This window comes from Phalacrocorax carbo, chromosome 13 (genome assembly GCF_963921805.1).
Source record: "Phalacrocorax carbo chromosome 13, bPhaCar2.1, whole genome shotgun sequence".
NCBI classification, from domain to species: domain Eukaryota; kingdom Metazoa; phylum Chordata; class Aves; order Suliformes; family Phalacrocoracidae; genus Phalacrocorax; species Phalacrocorax carbo.
In genome coordinates, this window is record NC_087525.1 from 7,992,542 (window position 1) to 8,017,558 (window position 25,017).

General features: G+C 40.3%; 1 long non-coding RNA gene across 1 annotated transcript in view; it reads left to right on the top strand.

The window, feature by feature from the left end:
- The window catches only part of LOC135315600 (uncharacterized), a 67,076-nt gene that overhangs the window by 33,547 nt on the left and 8,512 nt on the right, over positions 1 to 25,017 (top strand). The window contains exons 3-4 of the long non-coding RNA XR_010375081.1: positions 21,794 to 21,881; positions 24,678 to 24,768. This is a non-coding gene — a long non-coding RNA (uncharacterized LOC135315600). The remainder of the gene's footprint in view (positions 1 to 21,793; positions 21,882 to 24,677; positions 24,769 to 25,017) is intronic.

A 25,017-nucleotide genomic window follows, 5' to 3' on the forward strand; every position in this document is an offset into this window, starting at 1 on the left:
TTGCAAAGTTAATAGTTAATCAACAGTGTCTGGTCCCCATCCATGGGACATCTTGTAGAACAATCAAGCCCTGCTCCGTCATAGTCCCAAGAAGTGATTGCTTCTACATCCTATGAGGCATGAGGCACTAGGGATGAAGATGGAACACCTCAGTAGCTAATTAAACAAGGCAACTTACAACTAAAGTACATGCCTGGCTAAATAGGCTGGAGTGCCGAGTCTGTCGAGCCGATCTGTCTTTAAGTGCTTTGCACCCTTTGCTGTACCTGGTTGAACATTAACATCCCAAATTTGCTGATTTTCACCGATATCCTGCCACATGCAGAGAACTAGCTGAAAGGAAGCTGGTATTTTTTGTAATGGAGTTCCTTGGAGCATTATCCTAAAAAAGACATCAATCTTCACTGTTGCAAAGAAGCAGCACAAGATGTTTTAAACATTTTGAAGGGAAAATGCACTGTCTCTACTTTCCTATTTCTCTTCTACTATTTCCTCACTCACTGGGATGTATGTGTTTATAAGAATTCAGGAAAGAACTATCTAAAGAAAATGAAGGAACAGTAACAAATAGGTTATCTGCTCTTCCCTGCCTGTTCACAAATTTTCTAACCTTGTCTGTGGCTGAGCCTTTTAAAATTATCTTATCCGTACATTTCAAAGGTCACCAGAACTGCTTTCTGAAGAGCCAGTGAAGATAGATATGCAAAATAAAAAGCAGGAATAAATACAGAGGGAAAACTTTTCCTCAAAGCATTTTATCTTCATCTCCTGATCCTGCCTAGATCAGAAGAAATACATATGCAAAATCTAAAGGAAATAAGCAGAATATTTGTTGGATATGGACATTGAAAAGGTACTGGGGGCTTTGACCAAAAATACAGATGTAGAAGCATGAATGTGAAGAAAAATACCACCAAGAAGCTGCAGCTAGTGCAGTTGTGAATAATGATCATCTCTGAGAGAGGACAGCAGAGATCACAGGCTGGTATTCCAAAAATCTTTGGAAAAGCCTGTGCTGTAATAGAAAGATGTCAGTGTAGAGAAAAAATATTTAGCAAATTTGGCAATAGCTACTAGTGTCTGGGCAGAACTGAAAATGAAATTTTCCTTTCTGTAGGAAAGATTGTACCTTTAACATTAAATGATCTCCTTAAATTTATGTGTTGTCCTTGGGCGAAGGGCCGTGCAAAGCATTTGGAATATACAATATTGAGACCCAAGACTCCTAGACAATTTCGATAAGAAGCTCAATTCTTGTCAAGACTCCTGAGAATAACTGGAGAGTTTGGAAGGTTTGGGGTGAGCACCCAACTGACATGGGAGAACTTTTGAAGAGAATTAGCACTGACCATTTGTACCAGTGAAAGAGTAGGACTGGCTCTGTGTGGAGAAGTTCGACCATCTATTGGGAGTGATGTGAATTTTAAGGGATAAAACCAGTTACCATGAAACATGAAGGTGCTTGTGCAGATAGCTGGTGATAACATGCAGGACAGCTGTCACCAGGAACTGTTTGATATGGTGGAGGAATGGAACAAATATGGCTGTATGGAAGTATAAACATTGAAAATGTACACTTACACTCAGGAGCCTTTCCAGGGTATGTGGTGGTGTTCCTAGGAAACACTGGCAGTCCTGTAACATTGTAATTAAAGTCAGATCAAACTTCTGGAACTTCATGAGTGAGACTGGGAACCAAACCCTGTCTTCAAAAAGGGTTTAGGCCACAGAAGGATCTGTAATGTCTGAGCTGAAATCGGGATGTTACATGCAGAATACACAACTAGTCCTGGAGCAATGACTGGGCTCCAAGCCTTACTTTAAGTGCTAAGCTACAGTTCATACTCTCACTTTTCTCTGCCCCCATCTTGTAAAGCAGCTTAAACAGGAAAGCTGGAAAGTGCCCGTACTGCTGAGAAGGTGGGGTAATGGAGGCTCCTCAGGGATGGCCAAATGTAGATTCATGCATTGCATAGAAATGCATGTTATGACATGTAGTTAATCCAGCTCCTGTGCTAAGAAGGAGTATCATACAGAAGGAACAGCCTCTGCATTACTTATTACAGAAAGACACTCTGAGCAAGTCCTCCTCTGGGCACTTTGGAAAGATCCTGGTTTTGTAATGATAAAAGTTCCTGGATGATTGTTTCTGCCCCCAAGAATTTACTTGGGGTTTGTATAAATGTCTTGGTCCTCAAATTTCTTTTCTTTTTTTTTTTTTTTCAAAGCTAAGATATTTCTAAAGCTGCATTTGATGACAGAGACCTTTTATAGAAAATGGTAGGGAAAGCTAAATTTTACTGAACCATCGGCCAAGGAAGTACACTATAAAAATACTGACATAGGCTAAAGTCTGGAAGTGCAGATGCATCATTGCAGTAACTCTCATCTTAATTGTCTGTTTTCTGTTAAATCAGTGAGAAAATGCAAATTGCCATAATTGGAATGAGATCGGTCTTAATTTATATTCTGTGTAGCTGAAGTGGTTTGTGAATATTTTTCCCTACAAAAAAATGCCATCTGAGATATCCACAGTGGTTTTTGGATACATGGGGATATTCCTGCTTTCAGTGCAGTAATTCAAAATGGAAAATGCTCTAACTGAACCTGAAGCTAAAATATAAGCATCTGACATTTGATTTACCCCAGTATTTCAATTTTTCCTCTTTTTTAACTTATGGGAAGAGGGGGAAAAATATCCCAAAAGCAGAAAACCAAACCATCAAAACATTTTTTTTAAATTTAGTTTGTTTCAAATCCTTTTTGGTGCCTGTGCTACATTCCTAAGATCAAACAAAAACAATCACAAAATAAGGGGAAAAAGATTTACTCCTATTGACATTATTTGAATTTGTTTCATCCAGTACAAGACTGAGCCAGACAACCTTTCTTTGTTCAGTAAAAATCACCTTTTAGATCAGGTGATCTATCAGCCATGTTTTCAAGGGCAGTAAGGTGCTTAATGCCCATGTATCTCCTGGCGGGTGGGAAGATTTACCTAATCGTTCTGCATTAGTGTAGATAACTGCCCAAACCACGATGTACAGTGAATTTGTCCCTAAGGCTTAATCTTATACCACTTGCATTTCAGCTTCAAGGTAGAGCATTATGTGCATAAGGAGAGAAGAAGGGATGCCCCAGTTGTACACTGGAGCTCAGTTTTGGTCTGAGTACTGAATGTGCAGAGTTTGGCTAATAGCAGTCAAAGTTTCTCGTTACGATGATATTCACTGAAACACCTAAACTAACCCTGAGCTGATAAAATTAGAAGTGGAATCAGCAGAATGCTGCAAGACAATATTTCATTTCCTGTGAATGTTCTTGCTGCTAATAAACATCTGCCAGAAAGGGCTCCATGGGGGCAAGAACATTTGAAAACATGGAAATTTTAAAGGAGTATTCTTCCATGTTGCTAATGACTTGGTCAACTGAGAGCATGAAACACAGCTCATTTTTGTTTGTTGTTAGGCAAAACATGCTTGGTTCCTAAGTGCAGAAAATATGAGCTTTTGATATCACTACTTAGTCTAATTGACTCATCTGAGTCCTGTTTGAACCCTATGATTCATCATTTTTCAAATTAGTAGGGACATAGGTAGGATAATCTGTGGATATAATCAGTAAAACATTCACAGTGCTTTCCACTGTAATGGATTATCCTGTCATTTACAGTATCTTTTACTTCTGTTATTATCAGGGCTTCACATCCCAATTAAAAGCCTCATTAGTTCATTCCTGAGGAAGCTGCCCCTCTGCATTGCTGCTGACAGCTGAAGGAAGTGTGTCAGCTTGTTGTGTAGAGCATTATTTGCTTGAAGGTGGCAGCTCGCTTTAGCATAGCCATCCTCCTGCTGCATAGGAGATACTTAAGTGTCAAGCATTTTCAGGCCATCCATCTTCTTTGGCCATTCCACCCACCCATGCTCGAGCCACATCCACCAGTGCTGGTGCCCTTCTCTGCCTTCCCTTTGTCATTATGTCATTGTCAGTTGTTCAGTTTATTCAGTGATTAATCATCATTTGGAAGGTTCTGCTGGGAGTAAACAGAAAAGGGGGTATTCCTGCAGGTGGTTTCTCTCTGATTAGTTAAAGCCACAATGGCTGGCTGCTGAGCCTTTGTTTCGGTTTCTTCTGAAGATTGCACGGGCTTTTTCCTTACCAGAATTTAACTGGGCTGGTAACTGTGGGCCTGTCTTGGGTATCCTACTGGTGTATGCCAAAAATTAGGCCAGTTAAGCTCAGAGGATCTGTGCTGGTCTAATAGAGGAATTGGTTCTTCTGTGAAGATTGGTGGGGTGTTTTTTGTAAGAAGTCTCTTGTTACATATCCCCACTAACCCTGTTACGAGTTTAGCAGCAGAGCTATTTGTTCAGAAACACTTGGCTGGCTGCTTTGTACATAAAAGATAAAATGTCTGCCAGAAGATAAGGGCAGTTCAGCATCTCATTTCTCCTTTGTATTTGCACCAACTATAAGTCAAGTAATAATAATTTTCAATAACCTCTGAGAAGAGGGAATGATGGTATTTAACTGGAAAACACGGGAGCTCTTCTAACCTTTGCTTGTCTCTTCTGCATGATGGCTTAAATGCAATTATTTCACTATCTAATAAAGCGTGGTTAGTTTTGCACCTCTTTGGGTCACATGAAAAGTCATATAAATATTCCATGTATTGTCTCCACTTCTCTATTCCTTGACAATCATAAGTTACCAAAGCTTCTGTTCAGTCAGAAAGCTGGTTGATGACAGTAACAGCTATGCCATGGTTCCAGATCTGTTAGCTTGCCCGAGTATTAAATCGCTCTTCATATTTCTCTTGCAGATTATTATTTCTTTTTATGCTGCAGCAGCTTTTAATGTCATCAAAAGGAGACAAGATGAATAAGATATGCGTGGGAGGATGAAGCAGTGGTCACTCACAGTATCCTGCTGTTTACTCTGGCTGTAGAGTTCATAGTCCCTCCCACAGGGCAGCTGGCACTGGGCTATGATTTTAGTACTTGCATTATTTGCAATTCACAGCCTCTAGTCATGAAATGACAAACTCTGAGCATTCAGGTAAACTTGCAGCAGCTGTATTCTGACAGGCAGGCTCGCGAATGTGACGGGGTAACTCTGAGTGACATGGTGAAAGGCTAGGTTTTTTGCACGCTTACTGTTTATTATATGCGTAAGAAAGGGTGGATGGATGGGTAACTGTGGGTGGAAATGGCTTGAAGAGCAGCACAGCTAGACTTACTGAAACCTGAAGAAGAGGCAGCCAGGGGCTTAGGTGCTTATATGTTTAGCTGAAAGCCTTCCTAATTTTTGTGCAAAGAGCCCTTCTTTTGCTGTTTTTTACCATGATTCATGGGCTCTGCTCCACATGCAGGAAGTGAAAGGCAAGAAGTCCAAGGCAAGCAAAAAGCGGTGGTGAATGGGATAGCTTTAAGAAGAGTTTTGTCATGCAGACCTGCTATTCTAGCTTGACTGGGTCTGTCCATAGTGAGCATTCCTCTGCCTGGGAATGATTCTCTGGGGGTGTTTCAAAGAGTGAAAAAGTAGCCTGCATGTCCTTTATTGTCCGAAGTCCTAAGCTAGGACATTTCGGGGGAGGCAGGAGAGATAAGGCAGGCCAGCAGTTGCATGTGTAAGTCTGCACACAGGCCCGTGTCCGCCCCAAGTATGCAGGCATGGGTGGTAATGTGCCAACAACTGCTGTTTTAAGTTGCACTGGCATATCTTCAATTCTGCTGAAATCATGAGTCAAATGAAGGGGAAAAAGAAGAAAAAGCAAACTTAAAAGTCATTAAGATTTTGAAAGCAAGTTGTTTGGGGGTTTATTTGCCCATATTCCTCAGGGTTTCTGGAAACTCTCTGTCTCTCATTTCTCAGCAAGGCCAAATTTGCTGCCTAGCAGCATTTGAAAAAATGAATGCAGGGATTTTTCCAAAACCACATGCCTCTAAGAGGGAGCTGCACCTTGAGGAAAAGCACCAAAACCCACATGGCTTTTAGAAACATTGCAAGACCTGGTAACACCGCTAGCTGTCACTGTGAGAGGTGTCACCCACCTGGTTGCATGTGTAGAGCCCTCTTCAGTTTGTGTCTGTGAAGCACCTCTCATTCTTGTCTCCCAGTGTACCTCCACAGGTGGGGATGTGCATATGCAAACAGGAGCCCTTTGGCTTTTTCGAACCTGAGTAATTGTATGGCCCAAAATGGGAGGCTCGGACTAAAAGTCTGGCAGGAGGAAGCTTTGAGAGCCAGGTCTTGCCAGTCAGCAAGACTTTTCTTCCAGGTGTTGCTGGGGATGCATAAAGAAGGAGCCTCTGGCAGTTCTAGTCTTGGCCCTTCTTTGCATTTACTCTGCATTATCAGAAAAACCTGGCTGTAAAACACTTGTCACTCATAGTATTCATGTTTTGCCAATTAATATCTGACTCATGCTATATCCCAGCTGTTTCAGTCTTTTGCAACTACTTATTTATTGGTATACATAAAATAAATAAATTAATCAATGAAAAAGCCTAGACAGTAACAGAGCTCTACAGAGAATCATCTGGAACAAAGTGCTACGGGAAAGAATTGAATTGCATTTTTAGGGCTCGTGTGGGTGCTTCAGATAAAGTTCACAAGGTTGGCTGCAGTTTTTTTTTCATGAAACAAGAAAATGGCAAAGATGATGGCACGGTGTAGCTATCACAGGACCGCTTGCCCTCCTGGTGCTTCTCCTCCCTTGTCATCCCGTGGCCAGCATGGAGGGGCAGCAGTCAGCAAAGCACGGGGGCCAGGGACTCCTGGGATACAAGGGACCTTTCCTCTTTGGAGCAGCAGGCATCTTCTCTTTCTCCTCGCAAAGCAAAAGCCTCCAGGAGGTGTAGTCAAAAGTCATCCTAGCTGTTGGGGTCAGCATGGGGTGCATTTTCTTTTAGTGGACCCAGTCCTGCATTTGGTGCTGTGGTGGTGGCTCCCCAGAGCCATGAGTGGTCCCTCCACCCCAGGGCCAGGCAGTCCTTGCAGCCTCAGGAGCAGGGAGCATAACAACAGCTGATTAATGGTTTTATGTTGGATATGTTTTAATATTAAAATTTTCCCTTTATGATTGTTTTTGTTTACTCAAGCTCTACTTAGTGCATCATAAAACTAGGTTAATATGCCTTCACCATATTGTTATGCTTATTGTTTTTTAACTGAGCTACAAAATCAGGTGGACTTCGTATGCAAGCGTAGGCTTTACATTTTTCAATGGAAGGTAGGTTAACTTTTAAAGCATAGAAATTAAGTTGGTGTGTTGTCTGTAAAAGGCACCTAATTTGCCAAGAATTTATTTGAAAAGTAACATTATTCTTTTAATTGTGGATGTTATTATGAAAATTTTTAAAGGTTTGATTTAAAAGAAGAATACTTAAATGAGGTGACAGAGAAAGGGAGCTCAATGAAGCAAGCAGACTATGGGCAGCAGATACTAATTTAAGAAATAGCAAATTATCATTATGCCAGAGAATCTGTGCATACTGAGGGATTTCAGAAGATGATAGTTTTTGTTAATTGATTAATGCTGATAATATGCTTGGTACTGGACAGTGAGCTCTACCCTGTTGTTAATAGCACAGCCCCATAAATGTAAAAATATACTAAATTAACATACAGCTGCATGTGACATGGCATCCTGTTTTTACATAAATCAAATGTGCACTCTGATCCAGCTCCTTCAAAGCTCTTAGATCCTTTTCCTCGGACCTCCTGTCACTGGAGCCATTTTGGGAATGGTGCATGGTGCTGTGATTAATTCTAGTTCAAGCAGCTATTTTTAGCATTTGCATATTTCCTATAGAGCAGAGCCCAAGACTTCACTCACAGAGATGAAATCTGAACTGATCTGGTCACATGTGATCTGTGTCTGAAGGATGCTGGAATAGTAAAGGAGTGTCATGCCTCAAAATGGTAGAAAAGCCACTGATCCTAGTCTCCTCTATTTTTAAACATTTTTAAACCATATATACATATACACACACAGACTTTTTTAAATACGTGTGTCTGTGTGTGTATACACACACACACATATATAATACAGAAGGATATCTTTTTGTCTTCTTGTTGGTTTGGTGGGGTTTTTTACATCGTGGGTAAAAAGTAACATCCAAATTATATCCTACTCTTCCTATACTGGTTTGCTTTTTGGAAATAAGATCTTTTTGGAAACATGATTTAATTGGTTTTGTCCACTTAGACCTCATGAGGTGTTAAGGTGACTTTATGCATCAGTGGGTCAGCAGTGCAGCTACATTATTGAGGAGTTGAGGGTCTTCCTCTTTGTAGCTAATGATCCAGTCCTCTCACCACTTGCTCTAAACTAAACTGTATGTTGTTAATGGCACTGACTTTTTCACAAATGGGAACATCTTAATCAAAATACTGAAAAATTTCATTTATTAATATTTTACTTCAAGGATTTTTTTTCAGTTGTTTTCATTGTTTCCAACAATGTAATTTACCATTATATAATGGTATTGCCTAAATCCTCAGGTAAACTCATTAATGCATATCAGGTTCACCAGTACATAAATAGCTTCCACTGTGTGTAGCAGACGGGTCACGCTTGTGTGCTGGCGCAGGCAAGTAATGTCAATTCTTTCTCACACTCTCACTTCTTACTGCTCTGAAAGTTTCTACTTACATGTTCTCTTCTGTTGATGCAATTTTGACTCGGATGATAAGTGAAAGGATAACTTTTGCTTTCTCAAATAAAATAATTAAGAAAACAAATTGGTTCACTAAGCACTGTTACCTTTATGATACATTAATTATTAAGGACAAGATGATATGGATCAAAAGTACAAAGGCTTCTTAATTAGGGGCAGTTAAAGGAGCAGTTTTCTGGGAACAAGAGAACAATGAAATGTAAATGTGTGTACAAAAATATGCCCTAGAAAAGATTTGCAAATGTGCTTGTTGTGAAAAAAAAAAGGAAGTGTATTTAGCTGAGAACATGGAAGACTGAACTGCGTGAGGACTATTTCTATATAAATCCTTCTTCCTATAATGATGAAAAGGGAAACAGACACTGACTGGTACCTCCTTTCTGGCCCAGTAAAACTGATGAAAGCTTCTCAGCCAAAACCATACCCATCTGGAAAATAGAATATTGTTCAAAATTATTTTTTCCTTGGGTAAAGGGTATAGATTTTGATGGAAATTTTTCTTCTTGTTCAATACAAGAAATTCAGTGCCTTGGATCTTTTATTCAGAATCACAGAATCACTGATTACATGTCTAAATCTTAATTTCACTCCCCCACCCCCACCCTTCGCCACCCCGTGGTGACTTTTCAAGGCACCTATCTTCTCAGACTTCAGAAAAAATGCAGGGCAGCAGAAAGGAGGAAATGAAATTATTTATCATTTTGCAAATCTTAGTAGCTGATGGTAGCAAAAAAGTGTTTTTGCTTCTGTAAGCTCAAGTGTCTGGCTTCTAGGCCAAATCTCTCCCCAAACCAGACACAGAGATTGGCCTGCAATGTTTAAGAAGCTATAATAAATAAAAAACTAGCAAAATTAAGATAATTACCTGGTTAACTAAGAATATAATTCATATGAATATATATTGCAGCTTGGGCTACTGTCCCTCAGCTGATAAAATGTTTTATAGCAGTGATCATAAAACCACATGTCATTTCCTTTGTTTATATTCTTTTTGAGCTTTGAGAATACACTCAAGAGATCTTGAATTGTGTCTCCTAAAATGACAAACCTACACAATTCAAGTGTTGTCATACGATAGGTGTATGAAAGAGCGGAAATCTTGCAGATCCCGCTGGCAACATTGATGCCAATAGCGTTGGCTGGAGGTGCAAATGTTCCTGCCGGAGCTTTTGCAGTGGAAATGTGCACCAGATGAACAGCTGCCCTCCTTGCTCAGCAGGCAGATTCGGCGTGCTGGAATAGCTGCTACATAAAGCACAGAAAGAAAAGAGTAGATAAGCGCTATTTCAGCTGTAAGGCACAGGAAGATGTGTTTCCCATTGTAACTATAAAAAAGTATTTTAATATTTATGTAGCATTTATTCTCATCTGTGTGAGTGGGGGATTTGTATAAATTACTTGCTGTACATAAAGATACGAAAATACCCCAAATATTCCATTGTTATTTATTCATCCACAAGTATCCACTATGCAGTTTATTTTCCAATTAATCCTTACTACCAACCAAATGTTATTCTCCTCCTCGATCCCCAGTAGTAACTTCCTTCCTGTGAAATAGTTTTTCAGTGGGTGAATTAATGAAATGTTGCTTGGTAATTTTGTTGCTGTATAAGAATAATTGTATAACAGCAACTGGGAACCATGCTATTTAAGAAAGACCATTTACAGAAAAAGAAAATGCAGTAGTCTTCAGAAAGATTATTTTCATGGCAGATTGTAACTGAGATGTATGTGTCTGAATGAGGGAAACTGGGAGATAAAGTAGTGATTTGTTATTTCTCCTCTTGCTCAGTTTGAGACTTCTTTTAGTGTGGCCCCTCCCCAAAGCTTCCTAAAGAAACTGAACTGTGAGAGATTTAAGTTCTTCACATGGATAAATGAATTATTTAAAGGTAGAAAACAAGGAGCAAGAATAAATGATTGGGTTGCTCAATGGAGAGATGTAACAGGAGAGTCCTTTGGGAACTAGTGCTGGTCCTGGGCTGTTCTACATCTTTGTATATAATCTTTTGTAAAGCCGGTCATGGTGTTAGTGAGGGTACTCACTGATGTGAGGTTATTTAGGACAGTTAAATAAAAATATTGAAAAAATCAAGCCTTAGAAGCTGTACAGAACAGTTTCATGCTATAGAGTTTCTAGGAAATAAAAAAGGCAAATGAAATTCAGAACAGATTAAAGTAAATTAATGTACACAAGGAAAACACACCTGATACTGCATGCACAGTAATGGGCTCTGAACTGATTACTGTCATCATGGTGTTATCAGAGACCTTGAAAACATTTAGTCAGTGCTCAGCAGTGAGCAAAACTCAAACAAAATCAGGAAAAGAGAAGGAAATAGAAAAAACAGTTTGGTCATTGCAGTAAACTATGAGTGCAGTCGAAAGGCTAGCACTTCTCTGCATGGAAGAGAGATAATAGAGGAAGAGATTATAGAAAGCTGTAAAAATCTGACAGTCATGAAAAAAAAAAAGTACATAGGGAATTACTGTTCCTTGTCTCCTTCTATACACCTACCAGAAGCCATTAAAAAAAATCAGATTGCAGACTGAAAACAAGCAAAAGAAGTTACTTCTCCACACTGTGTGCAGTTAAACTCTGGAAGTCGCCACCAGGATGCTATGGATTGTAACAGGCTTACATGGTTCAAAAAGCAATTAGAAAAATCTATCTGCTAAATGCAAAGATGTCCTGCCTGGCTCAGGAAGCTCCTAAGCTGCAAATTGCTGCAGAGTGAGAAAGTGTGCCATAGACATAGCATTACACATCTACCCTGTTTTATCTTCTTTCTGACAATCTGCCACTGGCTGCGGTTGGGACACAGGGTGGTTAACCACCTGACTTTTGGTGGTTGTTACTGTCAGGTGATGGGTACACTCAGGAAGGTTGCTGAAGTAGCTTGCCTTTCCTCAGAGCTGTGGAGGTCTTATTACAATGGGTGGTAAGGGTCTAAATGGTAAGACAGCTGCTTGATGCGTTTTCAGAGAGGAAATAAGTAGTGATTTTGGGGAGAAGAAATGAAGCAAAATACACTGAGATGACAAAAGCCAAGTCTCTTGAGAATCTTGAGAATTGTCTTGGCTATTAGTGTTGGCTTTTGCAAGGAGGAGGTGGGTGTCACTGCATTTTCACGAAGAGTTATCTGAGGCACGTGCAAACTGCTGCTGCAAAGAGCAGAGGTAAGTCATTACCTGCTGTGGTGACCATGGCATGGCTTAGAGCCAGGAGAGGCTCACCTCCCCCTGTCCTGCACGGACAAACCTCAGCAAGGAGCTGGCTGGTCAGGGCAGAGCTTTTTGCGTGGAGTTAGGGCATGTATGGACAGGCAGTGTGCAGTCACACTGGCTATGAAACCTTGCATGAGTGGAGGTTTGCAAGGTTGGATCCACAAACAGCCTGGTGGGCTTTGGTTATATTCTTACCTGTTTAGGTAAAGGTGACCTCATTTTATTCAATTTATTATTCAAGTTTATATTTGCCTTAGGAGGAATGTGAGTTTTGCTTTACTCTCTGGAGAAGAATGCAAATACATGGGGAGTATGGTTTTTACATATTGAGTATCTGGTGGCTTAAAGGTTGAGCTCAGTTGCATAACCTGAGGGCTACATGTCTTGGTGTACTGAACAATAACAAAGAAGTAATTGTTTTCTGATATTCCCTTTTTTTTTTTAAGTAGAATTCACATTTGAAATCTCTTTTGAGCAATGCTTTGAAGTAGAGTGTAGCTCCCAGATGTGGGTAATCTTAATGCTAATTTACTATACAACAATGTGCATTATTAAAGGACATGTGAATGATTCATCCCGTGAATGAAGAAAAATTATTCCAAATTATTATTGATGAGTTAATCAAGATAGCCACGTCAACTTTCTTTTGTCCATTAGTGTGAACAGTATTTCAAAATCATAATAATAAAAGCGAAATGTTAATGGCTGAGGTAATCAGACCCTAATGAAGAGCGGTGAAAAGAGCTCTCTTTAAATTGTTTACAGTTTTCATAATCACTGGAGTGGTCAGTTGGTCCCATGATTCTTCATATTTCATAATGTATGTTTACTATCAGCTTTTGTTTTTAACTTCCTTTTTCTTCCTCCAGAAGGTGAGTGAACAAAGAAATTAAGAAGCATAATGCTGTGTAATAGCATACCAAATAAAACTAATGTTGGTACCTGAATTTTTTCTAAGAGAGAAGGATTTTATGCCTGGAATTATAGCTAGCTAGGAGCCTACTTCTGCCTTTAATTTCTGTTCTTCATAGAATTCTTTTGTTGAAAATACTCACTATCATTTTTAAGAGCTCAGCACAGGCTTAAACCTCATCCAGCAGACAAGGAGCCTTGACTGCATTTGGTATAGGAGCTTTTTGGGGAAGGATATTTTAACTGCTGTCTATCTTTCCCAAGTACTATGCTTGTGATCCACAAATACGCAGTTCAGGAACTGGTTTGTGAGATTGGTCCTGTGAGTAAATTTACTCAAATGGCTTTTCAGGATGAGCACCTTTCTCCTTGTTTGTATACTTGACTTGCCTTTCTCTCCTTGTAGTACCTGAGACTGTTCTTTGAAAGTATGTTTGCTCCTTCAATGTAACATTTGAAAAATCAATAAAAATTATATATGTTTGTGTAATTTTAGGCCAACAGACTCGCCAGGTACTTGTAGTTCTGACTGGTCCACAAAACATCCATCCAGCTTCCTCCCTCTTTTCCCAAGTGATGAAACTTTCTAGCACCATCTAGTAAAATTGGGACCATTAGTGTAAAAGATCAAAAGCCACAAAATTAGAAAGTGCCACAGGAACATCCTAGGTCACTGATAGCAATAAAAAGGGAAAAAAGCAGTTTGGCCTGGGGGGAAATGCCTTTCTGACTCCAGTGGTCCTTTCCAGTTCTCTTTCCTGGGCAAAAACCTTTCTATCTACAAGTCCCTCATTTGACAGATTGCTCTGAAAGCTGGAAGGGGTAGCTTGAATAGATGAGCTACTCACAGTTTGTAAGGTGGGAAGAACGCAATGTTATTTTGCCACACCGCGTATCTGCACCAACTCTGATGCAATTTTTGACTGGGATGTGGCATCGTCAAGTGGCTATACCACCCAACTAGTCTGTATCCTACAGACTACCAAAGCCTCATCCACACAGCCTGGTTGCCTGTCACTGTTGTCTGGACGCTCATTGCAAGGGGAGGAGGAGTGTGATAAACTGTCTGCTGAGATGCTGCCTGGCGTACAGCTCCCCAGAAACACCTATTCTGCTTCTCTGAGTGGCAGACCACACTAGCGGGAACTCAGGAACCTTGTGGGCTTGGCCCACTTGGCAAACTCTCAAAAGATTGCAGCATGTGCTCCAGGGGAATGGCAACTGGGGACCATGAAGCATCTTTAAAACCCCCCAAACAGGGTAATAGATGCAAGTAGGTACTTCAGCAGCTGCTGAATTTGTAGTGACCCTCGCTGAAGAAGGATTCGGCAACAAAGTCCTGCTGAAGGTTGTGAGAAAGTTTAAAATTTGACTAATCTCTAGGTATGCAATTCTAGAAGAAGGAACAACCCTGATGTGGCAAGGAGTTGAGCTGGCTGTGAGAGACCTTGATCAACATCTCCATTAGATCCAGTGCAGGCAGCAGCACATGGCCCTGGCTGTGTAGGCAGCATGGTGCAGTAAAGATCTAAAGGTCTCCAAGATATGTTTTCCAAATGACTGCTGGATGACAGCCAGTGTCTGCGCAATGTCAGGTAAAGTGCATGGCACCAGGGGAAAGAAACTGCCAGGTGATATTGACCTTTTTCCCACAGAAGGCTGAGGTCTCCTCAGAGCCAGGGAGATAGAAACCTTCTGCTCCTACTGTCAGATGCAGGTCCAAGCCCCTTGCCCTTGAGGAGAACTATTGGGCAGCAATACAAAATCTCCTACTGTTTAGAGCCTGCCCAGGCTGCAGGGAGGCAACTGGCATTCTTCTTTGTGGTTTAAAATATTTTATTTGTTTTTCAGACTCAACTCTTTGGGAATATTCTTGGAAATCCAGGGAATAGCTGTATCTGGGGATGCATAAACATGCTGATAATTACAGGAGCTATTTGCTGTGACTTACCCACCACAATAACTTGAGATGGTAGAGACAGTTATAGTGTCAGCTGAGAAGTGGAAGGAAGATCTGACAACTTTATTATGGTTATTGCTGTTTGAGAAGCCACTAAGCAGCTAGTAACTGTACACTGTATTTAGCATGTCTTGCTGTTTCCTCCTGAAAAAGAGAACATTTTGGATTGTTAGAAATAATGGTGCTGTAGCATAGGTCAGAAACACACTAACAAATAGAAAGCAGAGGCAAACTTTGCCTTAAAATTATTCTAAACTCTCTGGGATGTATGTGCATGTGTATACATCAGCATGGCATTAAGAAGGCTGGGGGGGTGATATTTTTTCTGTTAGAGGCTTGAAAACTGTATCTTTACTTTTCATGTGCTGTGAGCTTCTGTTGCTAAGCCGAATTTGCCCTGGTGCATGCGTTCATGCATCAGCACATTTGCTTGCGCTGTCAAGGGATGGAGGGAAAAGGCAAGTACATTTTTGGAAAGTGTGGCCCATCTAAGGCGTTAAGTGTACATGTGACACCAGGCACTGCCATGTATAAATGAGAAGGACCAACTTGTTCCGGCCTGATAGCAACTTGTGAAGTCAAGCTTGTCTGGCAAGCTAAAGAATAGACATAGTCCTGTAAGTTCAGAGTTCCTCTGACTTCTGGGTACAGCAGGTTTTGGAAAGTGAATTTCAAAACTAGTTCTCATTTTAGTCCTGAAATGACCTGGTCAAATCATAGGATGTGGCCTTTCCCAAATGGTGGGAATGAAAATCAGATCTGGAGCCAAATCCTATGGTTTAGCACATCTGTACTGGAAAGACAATATTATATTTTTGTTATAATCATTTTATATACTTGGATACGCTTTACTTTATCCAAGAGTAAGCCCTCTTATGCTGTTTTATGCAAGAGTAAACTTGGAATGAACTGCCTTAATGGGAATTTCCTGAGTCTTGATCTTGACCCTACCATGCTACTTATTCCTTCTCACTTATGTAATGCTTTTTTTTCTTAAAAAAAAAAAAACACCATTGTGTCATATAAGGTATTAGTAGGAGACTCAAGTTATCACTTGGCTAAGCTTTTGTCTCCTTTTTATCTGTTTTTCTTTGCATTATCTGACCTTTAGAAAAATACCATTAAAATACATTTTCTGCTGTACATAAATGATTTTAAATGAATTGTTTACTAGAGATATGACATTTACATGCAGTGTGAGTTACTTATGCATGTGAAAGAAGAGATTAAGAGAGCTTTTTTATATCAGGTATATGGTATCACATTTCTATTAAGTGTCCACCTGTGATCAGTGGCCTTGTAAGACCTTTGACATTTGGTTTACAGGTTGCAATTAAATTTCTTGCCCATTGCTGTTCTGCTGATGATTCTACTTTTGAACACTTGTTACCTTCTTGAGACACTTGTTTGTGAACTTAGCCAGAGATGCAACACGATGCTGAATTCTACTGTATCTCTGTGAGTCATTAATTTCAACCTATTCATGTCCCCATCTGGTTCCCCCTGAGGACTCTGCTGCCTTTGATTGAACCAAAGCTTTGCGTTCACACAGGATGTATATATTGTTTAGGTCTCATGCTCTTAGGAATCAATCTGCCTGTAGCAAAGGCATATCTTTCCCCAGGAAGGGAGGTGGGGCAGCAATGGTGTCCTTCAAAAAAGCAGTCTGGGATTGCTGATGGCTTAGAGCAGCAGCCTGCTGCCATACTCCTGCTGCAGGGTCAGCACCCAGAGCTGTAGGAATAAAAATCAAGACACAGACTCTGAGAGAAAGTGTGATCCATGAGATGAGGGAAGCCAGCACAGAGTATTTCATGCTTATCCCCTGCAACCTCCTTTTGCAGCTTGGTGCCTGACTCCTCCTGTGCTTGGAACAAAGTCCTGTTCTCTTAAATGTCTAATCAAGCACGACACATAAGCAGCTGGCTGTAACCCAGCATGAGACTGAGGGTGTATGTGAGAAAGATGGAGGAAAAACAAGGTAGGTGAAAGCCCTCCCTAAGGTTTTTGGACCACTCCAGTGTCTCCTAATGATATAAAAATTCCTGTTTACAAAGTAACACAGCAGTCAGCCTCTTCCCATCTTTGCGGCCTGCATCAGCAAGGTGCTTGTAAAAATATGCAAAATAGACATTGGCTTTTTACATTTTTCTGCTTCTTCTATGCTTGGCTTGGCAGATGTGTCTGTGTACCCATTCAGTCTGCTTCCATGCATCTTCTGCAAACACCAATATGCAGCACACGGTCCCTGCATTCATGTTGGCTCCTATTTACAGGCTGCTCTTACTACTTCTACTCCCCTGCCTCAAACCTCTTCCCAAATGGAGGTCAGGCAATGGCAGGTATATCTCTGAACTCACAAAATGGGAAGCTTCCAGCTTATAGGGGTATCTTTGTTTAAGCCAAATCCTCTGCCAATTTGTTTCAGCTGTGATAAAATCTTAGCTTGCTTTCTTTGAGAAACATGATCTGTCAAATGATTCAATGTACGAGGTTTTTTCCAAAGGTTCCTCTTTTTTTTCTAAAACAAGAAGATAACTTACAATTTAGCCAGTCTGCATTTTTCCTCAATATGACTGTTAATGTTGCTAAAAGGAAGAAAAGTACAGGGAGGACCACTGGACATAAAAGGTCAGCTTTTGTATTTCATGGGCTGACTTAGCTGGTACTTGATGTTCATATCCCTTTACTGCTTCAATTCAAGCAAAAAGTGGGATTAAATTTGGCAAATTAATGTGACAATGTAAATGTCAAGACCCATTACAATAAAGAGAGACAGTTCTTATTTGCAAGGTAGTGTCTTAGCAGCCCGGTAGCAGAGGAACACTTTCCCTTCTTGAATTCCTAAGAAGGCAACAGAAATGTCATTCATCTTGCTCCCATCACACTCTTCTAGCTTAATTTTTCAGAAGCACCTAGGTAAGCTGGTTCTCATTCCTGCAGTTTTGTTCAGTGACTTCAGCTGAGGAAGACTGACACCTGCTTGAAGCTGCACCTGGCAACTTCAAAATTTTCTTTGTTTTTCTTTTCTTGAGAGTGTGATTATGCCATCTGGAGGATCTCCCATTTGGCTTTCTGTGGCTTTCAGCTGGTTCTGAGGGTTGTATTCTGCTCCGCTTATATCTGCACAAGATCTGTTACCATAACCTCCTCGTGTTCACCTGCATGCCAGAGAGTTGGCTCTTAAAGGCCTCGTTTAACCATGACATTCAAATGGGTTCTTTCTCCTGATCGTGAGAACTGGCATGTCTCTCAATTCCTGCAGTCCTTAATCTGACAAATACCCTTGCAAAATCAAAGGACCAGCACTTGTGCTTAAGCTAAGTGACCAAAACAGGGTCCTTAGCATTAATACAGGTGACTTAGCAGGACTGCTAACTGATGTTACTCATCTTTAAACTGTTACTGGAAACACCACATTTTGTGCTGATTTTGCTTAGCTAAATAAGTTTCTGGGTATAACTGTTGTTGGAGTAACACCCAGAAGTGTATTCAGGCAAAAGTCCCTACTCTGTGCCCTTGGATCCACCCTGCCAGCACCTTGAGTTTATGGGAGGTGAAAATGTTCAGCGTGTTGCAGGATCTGATTAGTTGTTTGCATGCCATTTTAACACAAAGCTATCAGCCTCCTTTTGCCGTGAAGAAGGATACTTTCCATTTTTTCATGACTGTTAAAACCAAATGTAAATGCTAGTGGTTTACAGTGCTGAGACTCTGCTGTGTGGGGATGTTGGTGGCGAAGTTTGTCAATGAATTCTCAGAAAGGCTCAGGCTGAGCCGTGTTGGGAAACTTGAGCCATCAGCTGCCTCCTCATTTAAGAAAATTGTTCCAAGTTTGTTGTAGTTCCCAGTTCAGATAATTAATTAGTTACAAAATTAAATGCTTAAAACAGTTATATTGGGGCTTATAAAATCTGAATAAAACCAAACAGGAATTATTCAATTGTTTGTATAAAGGACTTCTTCCAGGAATATTTGATTGCGTAACTACAGTCCTCACTAATTCCTACCACTCTGCTTGGGGAAAATAGGCTCCCAAAATAGTAGTTTTAAATCCTCTTCACTATCCCTTCCTTTTAATCTCTTTTTGCTGTGACACTACCTTTGTTGTGTAGTCCCACCAAAACACCACAGTAACAACATAACACTGTTTTCCAAACACTGTTTTCCAAATATAGCTTTGCTGAGGAATGTCTTTTTCTAACATTTTCTAACATTTTCTAACATTTTCTAACATTTTCTAACATTTTCTAACATTTTCTAACATTTCTAGCATTTGGTTTTCTTGCTCTTTTAGCCCCTCCTTTTGGAGCTGAGCGGCTGTTCTGCCAGCTTTGGGCAAGATGAGCGTGTGTTTGTGTGTCTGCATGCAGGGAGGAGGGTTGTCCTTTCTGGTACCACTGTGTCAGTATAATTGATGTTTTGTTTTGGGTTAAAATGATAAAACAAATATCTCCTGTTCAATAACAAATACTGCAGTGTTTTTTAAACTTCACCGTGCAATTTAAGGCAGTATGTTTCAGTAATCAAAATATTTATATTTTTAGTAATAGCATTTTATATGCTCTTCAAAGTGCTGTTGATTCAAAATCAGTAGCGTTAGGTTTTAATAAGATGACATGTCTTTTCTCTTTAATGGCAATTGCTCTGTTTTATTGTTCAGTACTGATTTACATATTAAACTGAACTGAACACAACAGTTTTGAACAAGAAAGAAATAGCAAGGTAGACTGAAATATTTTTAATTGTTTTTTTAAGCAGGCGGCTTTTTGGAAGGCTGTATTCTGCAGTCTCCAAAATGTTTAAGTTGCTGTTGTGTGAACTCATGGGAGAGGAGGAAGACAGAGAACTCAAGTGCCTCATTCTATAGTGTGAAATGAAGTTTGTGGGTGGACTTTTCACAGGGCTGCATTATGCTTTGTCTTTGTGTGACACGCTGGTTAAATGGACAGGACAAGCCTTTGTAGTTTTGCAATGTCCCATTGTTATTTAGCACATAAGAACAGCGCAGTATTGGTGCAGCTGTTCATAAACTGGTGATTGGAAAACATTGTGCAGGGCAAGACAGAAAATGCTATATCATAATTCTGAGTCTGAGTCCTGAAGATGCTTCTGGCAATGTGAAACACTCCCTTTCCCTAAAAACATGATTACCTCCAATCCTTGTTATGTGATGCTGCAGATGGAGACAGTACTGAGCATCTATTAGCAATTCAGATACACAGGGCTGAGGTTGAAGTTTTGATCTTTTATGCTCTCCGAGGATCTCTAAAGAGTATTTTTGGCCTGGGGGTTTTACACAGCCCTATTTTGTGAGAAATGCTGAGCTCCCATTTCTTTTCTTTCTGCTTTGCTGAGGGTGGGGTTCTGAAAGCCACTGCTGAAAACTTCAGTTGTAGCCTGTCTTTTTGAAGTAGTTGCATTTTAAATACTTTGTGAGCTTGAAGTATTCTAATTTCCCCTGGAATAACAAGCACCTTCCTCTAATAGTAGCCAACAGGAGACTAGTTAACAACACTTTTCACACACGCTCCCCAATTCATGCGAAATCTCGTACCCCAGGGTACCAGACCTGTTTTGCACTGCTGACCTGGACATTAACCATTACCTTTAATTTTAGCAAGGAAGGAAGGGTTTGGCCTGAACTGTGGATCTGAGATGTTTGCTAGTAGGTGGGCGTGCATAAACCAATAGCTAGATGTCTTTGTTGCAGCTGCCACCTTACAACAGGGGCTCTTGGGAGCTTTTGCTGTTCATAGAGTCCCAGAGAGCTGGTGGCATGCAGGGAGACCAGACCGAAGGGTCGGGAAGGTGTCAGGTACGTGCTCACCCGAGGTGTTTCAGATGTCCTGGAACAGCCACACAAAAGCACTAGGGTGCATCTGACACCTTCCCACGTTCCTTGCCCAAGTTATGGAGTTGGGGAGCACCACTTTGTGGCATTTTAACACTGACCCTGAGAAGTCTAGATATTTGTCCGGCAGGTCTGTATTGGTGGTTTGGAGATCTAGTTTTCCTGTACAGTGGAAGGCTTGTTTTCTGGATACTTCCAGGTTTTGTCACAGCTGTCAAAATTCAATATAAGAGGACAAATCTGTCCTTGCTATTATTTACTCATAGGTGCTTGGCTTAGGAAGCAGCTATCACAGAAGAAGGTGAAAATCTTAGTTGGCATGTTGATCACAGTGAGGTTAATGTGTTACACATATATTTCTTCTGCTGAATGGGTACAAATATGGAACTCATGAGATGACACTCTCTGTTGCACTGGCTGCTGTATAAAAGATAAAAGCTTGGAGTAGTTTGTTTGATTGATTCCAGTGTAGCAGAGTCCATTGCTAGTATGTGACCAGAGGCACTGAGACAAAGGATGATCTTCAGAATGTGTTAACTGCAGGGGAGTGGGGGTGACTTTCATAGAGGTCACAGAAAAGGGTCTGTCCCAGCTCGGTGGGTAAGTGATCTTCCTGCAGCAGAGCAAACGTTGCTTTGCTTTTACATATGTGAGGCTCTTATTTGCTCATGATATGACAGTATAAAATGCGATCAAAATGAGTTAATGTATTAATTCTTTCCTTTTTTTCTCGTCTTGATGAGCCATTGTAATTACCAAGAACTAATATATTTTCCAATGTTAAATTATTGCAGTGGGCTATCAGTATGCTAGTGTACTCTTTCATGTTCAGAATGTGGAAGGGGGTAGCTAGAAGATAACTTCCTGTATTTAATTAAGTAGCTTATATGTACATGGTACTTTTCAGAAAAATTAAATTAATAATCTCAGAAAGGATATTGTCAGGGTGCAAAGTATGAAATGATATATTGCATTGTCTTACCTTACCATTATTTTCCATTAAAGAAAATCTTAAAAACAAAAAAACCAAAATCATTAAATGGTTATTCAATAATTTTACCAGCGAATGTTTTCACATCTGTGTATTTTGGTTTTTTCTAACAAACCAAAAATACTGCCTACAAAAACTCTGTTAGTACTTTTATTTCTGCACAGGGTCACTTGGAATGATCTCAGCATTTCCATATGAGCAGTAAAGAGCTCCTCTTTCCAGTAGAAAAGGACTTGCTTTCTGGTCCAACAGGTATGGGAGTACGTGGTGAGGTTCTATTACTGTGAATTACATATTTATAATTTTTAAAGCACTTCTTTTCAGAAGCAAATTAAACTCTTCGGACAGGATTTGTAAAGTTATTGAGGTTCCTAAAATGCAGATAAACTCTAGCTGGGCCTTTTAAAATGTGAATTAGGACTCCAAGATACTTCTGAGAATCCAGGTTAATATATATTTGCATCTTTGTGCCAAATGTGGCCCTGAGTCACTTCTTGAGGACAGGATTTAGGAACCACTGTCACTCGAAGATGCATCCAAATGCATGCAAATATTTTGCTGAATAAGACCAGACTTTAAAAAGTGTGTATTTCAATGTTTTGTTTTATTTGGCTGACAGACTTAAGTCATGCCTTGAATTCTGCAGTATGTGTATGGCTGGCTGAATTTCAGTGCCAGGTTTCCTGAATATGCAGGCTTTGCGCAGAAAATGGTGGACTTTACTTCTGGCACCAATGTATGGAAGGAATGTTTTCTTAGAAGCTGCCTGCCTTGTCACCCAAAGTCCCTTAAGGTAATCACTGTGCTGGTGAGCCTGTGCTTGTCTGGACTGTCATAAGCAAGCAGCTTTAGACTCTCTGTTGTTATGATGTCCTCAGATGTCTGAAATAATATCTCAGGCTAGCATGTAAAGCCCTATATAAGTGCTAAATGTTCCCAGAAATCTATTTGTGGGTATCTTTGTTTCTTGCTGTAAAATAAGAGTGTCATTAACATACTTTATAGAAGAATTAGCACCCACTGTTTAGCACCTGCCAAATACAGGTGATCAGCCGGCAGCTGCTCTGACTCATGGGTAAGGATGTAGCATGGGAGAGCATCCTTGCTGCCATGCAACAGCCAGGAGCATCTATCATCTCGCAGGTCCGCTCCCTCGATCGAAGGACCCCTGCCTGTGAGCACACGCTTTGGCAACACAAATTTTATATCATACACAAACAGAGAGCGCATATTCTGTTATGAAGAGTAATTGGATGAGGATGTAACTATTGAAACACTGAACTGGGAGTTCTGATTTACTTGCATGAAGATAATTTGTACTCCAATCCAGTGCAGCACTTGGATGTATGTTTAACGTTAAGCCTATAAGCCTTATTGAAGAAGTATCAAGTGGAGCACTTGCAGAAGCATTTGTAAGATTATGGTCATACTAGTGAAAGATGAGGAAGCATCCTTGTGGATGAATACACAGAAATGGCACCTTCTTTTTGTGTTTTTACACAAAAAAAGACAAACAAACAGAAATTGCCTAGAGTAGAATAAAAATCATAAGGGCAGAAAGATGCAGTAAAACCCCTGACATTCTTTTAGTGTTCAACAGCCTTCATAACAATGCACGTTGTTCTACGGCAGCATGTCAGCCATCCAGAGTATTTAGATCAGCAGTGGGGAGATTCATGATCCTGCAAGAAAATTTATAGTTGTGACAAAAATGGAATGAAATCCAATTTCCCTCCTTTTTGCGTATTTTATCTTGAATTGTACCTTATGTGACAGGACTGCAATTAATATCTCTTGTAAAACAGAAGGCTCGTTAAATTGGTCTCATTATGGTTGCTGAGGTTGTGTGCTGCTGCTGAAAGGGATTCCCCCATTATCTGTGTTTGACACGTATTCCTAATCAACCAGGCCAATTCTGCTTTATCAAAGGTCTGTCACATGAGTGAAGATAATATTTATTCTGACTTGTACTATTAGCGTAAATAATGTAGGTTGTGTTGGCAGACACATAACCCTCTGTCACAAATGGCCACGCGAAGCATTTATTGAGGTGTTCCCTTTTTGCAAAGGTGATTCCAAATATAGCCCACTTCACCTTTCAGTACAGGAGACGCAGGCCATTTCAGTTTTTTAAAACCTCTACTTTCAAGGAATATTTATGAAATTAAATTTAGATAGACTGTGAGGAAATCTCACAGCAAGAAATGCTAAGGGGCAAGATTAATATCAATTCTGCAATTTCCTCCACGATTTATTGACAAAAAAAAAAAAAAAAATCCAGCAGCCCTACATACCCAGCTTGCTTTGAAGCTTGTTAGCAATAAATGTTCTCCTTTCTGAGAGGTCTTAATATGTATCACATTGTTACGTCATTTGTTGAAAATTTTCTGAACACTTGGTTTTGTTTCATTTCGATACTCAGTTTATCAGACATTTTCTCTGTTTATAGAACTGGTCATAGAAAATTGGTGAGTGAGTTTTAACAGAGGTGATACTACTTTAGTCTGTTGGGTTTACACAAACACCAGGCTTAACAGCATCACCCATAAAAGGTTTGCACAGATATTTTTGTACTGTTAGTGTTATATGTTCAAAAGAAACATTTGTAGCTGTAAAGCAGCCTCACGTGCTTGTATGAGAAACCACCTCCCCCAAACCAAGTGCTCTCTTAGTTACATGTAAGAAATCTGGGATAACAGGTAGAACCATACAAATGCTATATATATATAAAACCCATACAAATGCTACAGACTTATTTTTGATTTTTCATCTTTTCCTTATCTATACTGCACCTGGTACCAGGGAGGATGCTTCCTTGTCTCCAGTAATACAAAGCAGTTTCTGATTTGAGGGAGAAGATGGGAACTGGGAGGAAGGGGAATTGACGGTGCTTATGCCAACTGTCAGAATGATGCTTTGACACCCTGACCAGGACCGATTGCTGGGACAACAATAGAGAAATGAGGTGCAAGGGTGTTGTTGGCTATGGGAGTCCTTCTTTTGCTGTTTAAAGATTTTTTTTTCCCATCAGCATAATTTCTTTCTTAGATCACCATGAAACTGAGAGAACACTGACCTGCATTTTGCAACAGACCCCTTGATACAGCAGTGCTGAATATTGGCTGATACTTCAGACAAGGTAAATGAAGCCAAGAGAAAACAAGCACCCCCAGAAGGAGGTGGGGAATGTGATTGCTGCAGAAGTCACTATCACATCAAGGAGGAAGGTGGGGAGGTAAGGGTGCTGAGCCTGAACGAAAGCAGGTACTGTCCTACAAGTGCCTGAAAGAGGTTTTGCAGGAGGGCCCTTACGAGAACAGCTTAGTGCCAGACCTCTTGGTCTCTTCCTTCCTTTTGCCTTGAGGATGATGGCTGAAACTCTGGGTGT